The sequence below is a fragment of the Nanorana parkeri genome, unplaced genomic scaffold (genome assembly GCF_000935625.1).
Source record: "Nanorana parkeri isolate BGI_ZX_2015 unplaced genomic scaffold, ASM93562v1 scaffold6, whole genome shotgun sequence".
Lineage (NCBI taxonomy): Eukaryota > Metazoa > Chordata > Amphibia > Anura > Dicroglossidae > Nanorana > Nanorana parkeri.
This window is the reverse complement of record NW_017306274.1, coordinates 115,863-123,821: the sequence shown is the minus strand read 5'-3', so window position 1 is coordinate 123,821 and position 7,959 is coordinate 115,863. Positions and strand designations below refer to the sequence as shown.

At 47.7% G+C, this 7,959-nt stretch overlaps 1 long non-coding RNA gene across 1 annotated transcript in view; it reads right to left on the bottom strand.

The window, feature by feature from the left end:
* LOC108784387 overlaps nt 1-7,959 on the bottom strand; it is a 19,235-nt gene that overhangs the window by 6,524 nt on the left and 4,752 nt on the right. Inside the window, exon 2 of the long non-coding RNA XR_001941065.1 lies at nt 426-432. This is a non-coding gene — a long non-coding RNA (uncharacterized LOC108784387). The remainder of the gene's footprint in view (nt 1-425; nt 433-7,959) is intronic.

Sequence of the window (7,959 nt, the reverse complement as noted above, 5' to 3'; positions counted from 1 at the left end):
CCACCCAGATAGCAAGGATAACTTGCCACAAACTTATGTCAGGGTTAAATTGTAATTCTTGTTAAGTTGCTGCACACATTCCTGGCACGTTGTAGACTTGCAGAACACTCTCAGCACAAGTTCTAGGTGACACTTTATGAATTTGTAGCAAATTTGCTCGGCAAGTCTACAGCAGTAGGGGGGAAGAGCGCTGCGGGGACCCACTAGAAAACAAGGAATTAAACCGTTTTAAAGAAAAGCAGCAACAGCCTCCAGCAAAGGAGGGTCCACTTATAGGAAACATTTAAAAAAAATTGAGGCTTTAATATCACTGTAAGAGACCCGACTCTACCGGAGACAATACGCAGAGCTCTTCAGAGCTGTTTAAAGAAAAGGCGCTAATTCTCCAGATTGCTGTAAATTACCCGATGACAATACAATTGTACAATGTTACTCGCGGGGTATCTCACTCCGTCACCTCCCTAAGCATGTAAAAGATCCATTGTAGCCTTTAAAAAAATGATGGATGGGATAACGAGATGCGTCTACGGCTTCTCTAGACCATTTTCTGTTCCTATCCATGGGCACGCTTGTCTCCCGTTATAATATCGTCGTAATAAGCCGCGGGATTGCCTTGTTACAAAAAATTCCCCGCAGCCCCAATCTCAATCATTCTTCATTTTTGTGCCAGTTTTCAAGGTTCCCGGCGCCCGTGAGTCAGCGCATTGTTGCTGATCACAATGGATGTTTGTATTATCTCCCCCGCCCCAAGCACAATGTTCTTTTTTTTTTCTAGTTATGACGAGTGTAATTGGAATGGATAATGGGAATATAATTTTCGCCGTGCCTCATTCTTCTTGCCTGAAGTTCTTGTGAAGTTCGCGGAACTCTCGCTTCGGTCCGCTGAAGAGGGAAAGTTAGTACCTGTAAAGAACGCAAGGTGGATTATTAGTTGTCAGATAAAAGGGAGCTCCAGAGGACGGGCGCCGAAGTACGGGAATCAGAAAATGAAATTCTAATTTTCTTTCGAATAGTCTTTAGTCTAAAAGGGGAATTTCAGGCAAAAAAAACCTCCTTAGTTTTTGCAGCTGTTATTTCATAATAGTATTCCATTCCAGGGGTGTCCCTAGACTATTCGCCGCCTGAGGCAAGGGGGTGCGGGGGCGCGCTGCTGGTGCACGTTACCTAGGGGGGTTGGTACAAGTGGTGCAAATTATGGGGGGGGGGGGGCGTCCAGCGTCTCACCCAGCTCTCTGATATCACTGGTTGCCAGCAGCTGAGTGGGACACCAGCCAGAACGTCCCAGGTCACTGAGAGCTCTTAGTAACCTTGGATGCCCTAGCCGGAAAGGGGGCAGCAGGTGCCGAGCGACCCAATGAGATGTCACCTGACGCTACCACTACAGGCTGCCTCATTATAAGGACGGCCCTGTCCTTTGCATTGGGATAATATTCCAATATAAGGGGTTGTGGTTCAGATTTAGGGTTACTTTTGGACTGAAGGCTTGGGTTTAAGTTGATCTAAAGCAATAACTTCATTATTGTTTAGTTGTGGGTAGAGCAGGGAAGGGTTGAATCCATTGTCAGGTATTATGCTGCCAGTGTCACACTGGGGACATTTCTCTCTTCTCTTCTTGTCTTGTCTTTTCTCTTATCTCTTATCTTTGCTCTCTTTCTCTTCCCTTCCCTTCTGCTCTCATTTCTTGTCTTCTATTTCCTTCCATTCTCTTCTCATTTCTTGTCTTCTCTTCTCTTCCCTTCCCGTCTTTTCCCTTCTCTTCTCTCCTCCTTAATTCCTTTCTCTTCTCATTTCTCTCTTTCCTTCCATTCTCATTTCTTCCCTTCTTTTCTCTCTTCTCATTTCTTGTCTTACCTTCCTTTCCCTTCTCTTCTCTGCTCTCCTCTTCTCCTTTCGCCTCTTCTTTCTTCTCTCTCTCTCTCCTCCTTAATTTCTTTCTCTTCCCTTCCTTTCCCTTCTCTTCTTTCTTCTCTCTTCTCTTCAATTCTCTCCTCTTCCTTCTCTTCTTTCTTCTCTCTCTCTCCTCTTCAATTCCCTTCTCTTCCCTTCTTTCTTCTCTTCTGTTCCTTTCCCTTATCTTCCCTTCTTTCTTCTCTCTCTTCCCTTCCTTTCTCTTCTCTCTTCCCTTCTCTTACCTTCTCCTATATTCTCTTCCCATCCCTTCTCTTCCATTCTCTTCCCTTCCCTTCTCTTCCCTTCTCTTCCCTTCCCTTCCCTTCTCTTCCCTTCCTTCTCTTCCATTCTCTTCTCTTCCCTTCCTTTCTCTTCTCTCTTCCCTTCTCCTCTATTCTCTTCCCTTCTCTTCCCTTCCCTTCCCTTCTCTTCCCTTCTCTTCCATTCTCTTCCCTTCTCTTCTCTTCCCTTCTCTTCCCTTCCTTCTCTTCCCTTCTCTTCTCTTCCTTTCTCTTCTCTTCCCTTCCTTTCTCTTCTCTCTTCCCTTCTCTTACCTTCTCCTCTATTCTCTTCCCTTCTCTTCCCTTCCCTTCTCTTCCCTTCCCTTCTCTTCCCTTCCCTTCTCTTCCCTTCCCTTCTCTTCCCTTCCCTTCTCTTCCCTTCCCTTCTCTTCCCTTCCCTTCTCTTCCCTTCCCTTCTCTTCCCTTCCCTTCTCTTCCCTTCCCTTCTCTTCCCTTCCCTTCTCTTCCCTTCCCTTCTCTTCCCTTCCCTTCTCTTCCCTTCCCTTCTCTTCCCTTCCCTTCTCTTCCCTTCCCTTCTCTTCCCTTCCCTTCTCTTCCCTTCCCTTCTCTTCCCTTCCCTTCTCTTCCCTTCCCTTCTCTTCCCTTCCCTTCTCTTCCCTTCCCTTCTCTTCCCTTCCCTTCTCTTCCCTTCCCTTCTCTTCCCTTCCCTTCTCTTCCCTTCCCTTCTCTTCCCTTCCCTTCTCTTCCCTTCCCTTCTCTTCCCTTCCCTTCTCTTCCCTTCCCTTCTCTTCCCTTCCCTTCTCTTCCCTTCCCTTCTCTTCCCTTCCCTTCTCTTCCCTTCCCTTCTCTTCCCTTCCCTTCTCTTCCCTTCCCTTCTCTTCCCTTCCCTTCTCTTCCCTTCCCTTCTCTTCCCTTCCCTTCTCTTCCCTTCCCTTCTCTTCCCTTCCCTTCTCTTCCCTTCCCTTCTCTTCCCTTCCCTTCTCTTCCCTTCCCTTCTCTTCCCTTCCCTTCTCTTCCCTTCCCTTCTCTTCCCTTCCCTTCTCTTCCCTTCCCTTCTCTTCCCTTCCCTTCTCTTCCCTTCCCTTCTCTTCCCTTCCCTTCTCTTCCCTTCCCTTCTCTTCCCTTCCCTTCTCTTCCCTTCCCTTCTCTTCCCTTCCCTTCTCTTCCCTTCCCTTCTCTTCCCTTCCCTTCTCTTCCCTTCCCTTCTCTTCCCTTCCCTTCTCTTCCCTTCCCTTCTCTTCCCTTCCCTTCTCTTCCCTTCCCTTCTCTTCCCTTCCCTTCTCTTCCCTTCCCTTCTCTTCCCTTCCCTTCTCTTCCCTTCCCTTCTCTTCCCTTCCCTTCTCTTCCCTTCCCTTCTCTTCCCTTCCCTTCTCTTCCCTTCCCTTCTCTTCCCTTCCCTTCTCTTCCCTTCCCTTCTCTTCCCTTCCCTTCTCTTCCCTTCCCTTCTCTTCCCTTCCCTTCTCTTCCCTTCCCTTCTCTTCCCTTCCCTTCTCTTCCCTTCCCTTCTCTTCCCTTCCCTTCTCTTCCCTTCCCTTCTCTTCCCTTCCCTTCTCTTCCCTTCCCTTCTCTTCCCTTCCCTTCTCTTCCCTTCCCTTCTCTTCCCTTCCCTTCTCTTCCCTTCCCTTCTCTTCCCTTCCCTTCTCTTCCCTTCCCTTCTCTTCCCTTCCCTTCTCTTCCCTTCCCTTCTCTTCCCTTCCCTTCTCTTCCCTTCCCTTCTCTTCCCTTCCCTTCTCTTCCCTTCCCTTCTCTTCCCTTCCCTTCTCTTCCCTTCCCTTCTCTTCCCTTCCCTTCTCTTCCCTTCCCTTCTCTTCCCTTCCCTTCTCTTCCCTTCCCTTCTCTTCCCTTCCCTTCTCTTCCCTTCCCTTCTCTTCCCTTCCCTTCTCTTCCCTTCCCTTCTCTTCCCTTCCCTTCTCTTCCCTTCCCTTCTCTTCCCTTCCCTTCTCTTCCCTTCCCTTCTCTTCCCTTCCCTTCTCTTCCCTTCCCTTCTCTTCCCTTCCCTTCTCTTCCCTTCCCTTCTCTTCCCTTCCCTTCTCTTCCCTTCCCTTCTCTTCCCTTCCCTTCTCTTCCCTTCCCTTCTCTTCCCTTCCCTTCTCTTCCCTTCCCTTCTCTTCCCTTCCCTTCTCTTCCCTTCCCTTCTCTTCCCTTCCCTTCTCTTCCCTTCCCTTCTCTTCCCTTCCCTTCTCTTCCCTTCCCTTCTCTTCCCTTCCCTTCTCTTCCCTTCCCTTCTCTTCCCTTCCCTTCTCTTCCCTTCCCTTCTCTTCCCTTCCCTTCTCTTCCCTTCCCTTCTCTTCCCTTCCCTTCTCTTCCCTTCCCTTCTCTTCCCTTCCCTTCTCTTCCCTTCCCTTCTCTTCCCTTCCCTTCTCTTCCCTTCCCTTCTCTTCCCTTCCCTTCTCTTCCCTTCCCTTCTCTTCCCTTCCCTTCTCTTCCCTTCCCTTCTCTTCCCTTCCCTTCTCTTCCCTTCCCTTCTCTTCCCTTCCCTTCTCTTCCCTTCCCTTCTCTTCCCTTCCCTTCTCTTCCCTTCCCTTCTCTTCCCTTCCCTTCTCTTCCCTTCCCTTCTCTTCCCTTCCCTTCTCTTCCCTTCCCTTCTCTTCCCTTCTCTTCTCTTCTCTCTTCCCTTCTCTTCTCTTCCCTTCTCTTCCCTTCTCTTACCTTACCTTACCTTACCTTACCTTACCTTCCCTTATTTTCTCTCTCATCCTCTCTCTCATGCATATATAGTCCCAGCTTGTATCTACACTGTACATCTTGTTTCATGCTTTGCCGGCCTATTTAGAAATATCAGAGTTAATCAGAGCTTTTGAGCGGGACGCACGCTGAGCCGAGTTCGATAGAAACACTTTAATGCATATTAATTAGCTCTCTAATATAAAGTCTTTGATGCAAGCGCTAATGAGTCTTCATAGCTAGAAATGTGAATTTGTTTTTGTCGTGTTATGTTTCCCTTCTGATCAAATTCGCCATATTAACTGTCAGCGCCAAGCCAATTAGGTGCCTAATAAAGGCGTAGCAGTCAATTTGACTTCTAATTCTTCACGTGTTACCGCCTGCCTTACCGGCATATCCGGAACGTATGAGAACACAGCCATTGTCTGCGTTTGTCTTCGACAGAGACAGACATCTCCATAGCTTTGGTGATGTCAATCACAGAGGAGCGGACCTGAGAGAGAACTTTTCTCTCTCAGGTCCGCTCCTCTGTGGACTGACAGAAGGCAGGGGGCGGAGCATTAGCCAGCCTGCTATTGGCTATTTCAATGTTAAATAGCCAATAGCAGGCTCTGTTTATTTCTGCCTGATCTAAAAATTGCATCAGGCAGCCAGTGGCGGGTGTTTTTTGTTTCTTTTTTTGATGGTCATTTTGGGACATTTTTTTTGTTTTTTTAAATAAAGGAATTGTCAAAAATTGTGTTGTTGTGTGTTTATTTACATTTTATTTAACTCTTTAGGGAATGAGTAGAAGTACAACTACCCCTTATTCATTCACAAGGATGGGGCGGCATCATTTATGTAATGCAGATAAGCCCCCCTGCCTGCAGACCCCCATAACCAATGGGCCAGGATTGTTTGAAAGAGGCCCTTGTCCCCATCACCAGTGGTGAGAGCATTTGTCCAGCTATGGTGGAGGGAGGGGGGGGGGCGCTCGCTCATCCCCCCCCTTTCCTGCCCTAGGGCCTTGTTCACACCCCAGCAGTCCATCCAACTCCATTAATGTGAAACTGCGAATCCCAGGAAAAGATTATCCAAAAATTTTGAATCTATAGGAAACTCTTTTACACTTTATACTGCCACTTAGCCGCTGGTTAGAGCTGTGACAATGGACGGTAGTCAAATCCCCTTTTTAGCATCACTGCTTCCTGACAAGACTGAAGTATAAAAAAAGTTTGATCTCTTGGGATGTATTCCTGAGAACAAGTAAAGTTATCTGATGTTGCAGTTCTGCTCTTCATTGATGACTCGTCGTCATTGATCAGTCCACTTCCATTGTTCTCCTTCCATAGGCACCGGTCTCTTGCGTCCCCTGTGAGGTTTTCACCGCATTAAATTAGTCCAGTTCTAGTTGTCGGGGCCCCTGTGGGATGAGATGAATATTCTCCACATCCTGTCTTGCACGGCAGTTCGATGTAACAATGAGACAACTGTCCGCAGGGAGAACATCTTCCCAATCGGGTATTCCATTGACGGACCAAATTCACCAATGGCCAACGGAAACTTCTACACCATGATGGCTCCTGTTCTTGCTGTTTGTATTCCCTGATATATGTTCCTTCCTGGCTCTATCCTGACCGGCCTGTTCCCTTTGAAGGGTATATAATTCCAGAATTGATATGGAGGATCCATTGATTATGCATTGACTCCTTACCTGTCCGTCTCCTCTTCCTCCACGGTCGCTGATTGGCTCCGCCTCCTCCTCCGTCACTGGGCCCCGCCTCCTCCTCTGCTGTCGACCCCCGGGCCCTGCCTCCTCCTCCACTGCCGGGTCCAGGCTCCTCCACCGCCGCTGCTGGCTCTCACTGACTGAGCAGCGGCTGTGGAGAGGAACGCACCACTACGCAGATCGCTGTCAGTGATCTGAACAGCGGCGCATTCCTCTTCACAGCCCCCAGTGACAGCCAGCAGCATGAGGTGCCATAGCGACCCAGGCGGCCCACACGGCATCAGGGATGTCCTGGCCAGGCCCTTCTGTTCCCTGGGCCCTATAGCGGCCGCCTGGGTCGCTATGGCAATTGTTACGCCACTGCATAGACCCCATAAAGCTACTGAAAGGTTTACATTAAATTGGCCATTTTATTCTGAGATATGTGGATTTTAGATCATTATAATTGGGGAATATAATTGGGGTAAATCAATAAAAAAATACTTGGATCCAATCTATAAGCTACAACAACATCTGCATCAAGGATCTAATAAACTTACCAAAATTAGCGTACGCAATAACTTTTTAAACAAAATCAAATTGTTGGTTTCGTAGACTTAGGAAAGAAGCTTTAACTAGAAATTGATTAAACTGGACAAACAAATTAAAATTTCCCGCCGCTCGATGAAATAAGAACTCTGCTGGGCATGACTCGAATTTGAACTGTCCCCGTAGCACAAGACGAAGGCTGTATCACAAAAGCACAAATATAAATAAATACAAACGACGGCGTCCGATACAAACTTCCATGTTAAAGGGTAAGACCACTTTCCCAGATGAATTTGGGAAAATGGAATGACCCCCTCTAACCTGCCCCCCTCCCCCTTGCTATACTTAACCTTTGGGCGTGCGCTCCTTCTTCTCCGCCGTATGCGGCAGTGCAGCCCCGCGCTCTGTATTTTTAATTTCACTTGCAAATGGTGGGAACTCATTGGTCAGACCAATGAGAGGTGCTTCTTGCTAAGAAGTGCTTCTCATTGGTCAGCGCGGTCAGGTGACTGTGCTGACCAATGAGTGCTCGCCGTTTGCAAGCGGAATTCAAAATACAGAGCACAGGGGTGCGTTGCCGTGTGCAGAGTATGGATAGTACACAGGTACAGGCAGGGGGAACAAGCGTTCACCCAAAGGTAAGTATTAGACACGGAAATTTTGTTTCATTCCGAATGGATATTCTTATAAATTTTGCTAAATTTGGACATTCGGATGCACCTGAATTTCCAAATTCGAGCGCGTCTGAATGTGAACGGATCCAAATGTTCCTTTAACGAAAATTTGGATTCGTACGAATGTCGTTAAGAAAAAAAATGAAATCGGACATTTGACTGTTCTCTGGCCAATCAGATGGGTTTTTGTGACTGTTGAGGGTTACATTACAGGCACGGTCTTTTGACTTCCTGTTGAGGATATTTCAGAAAA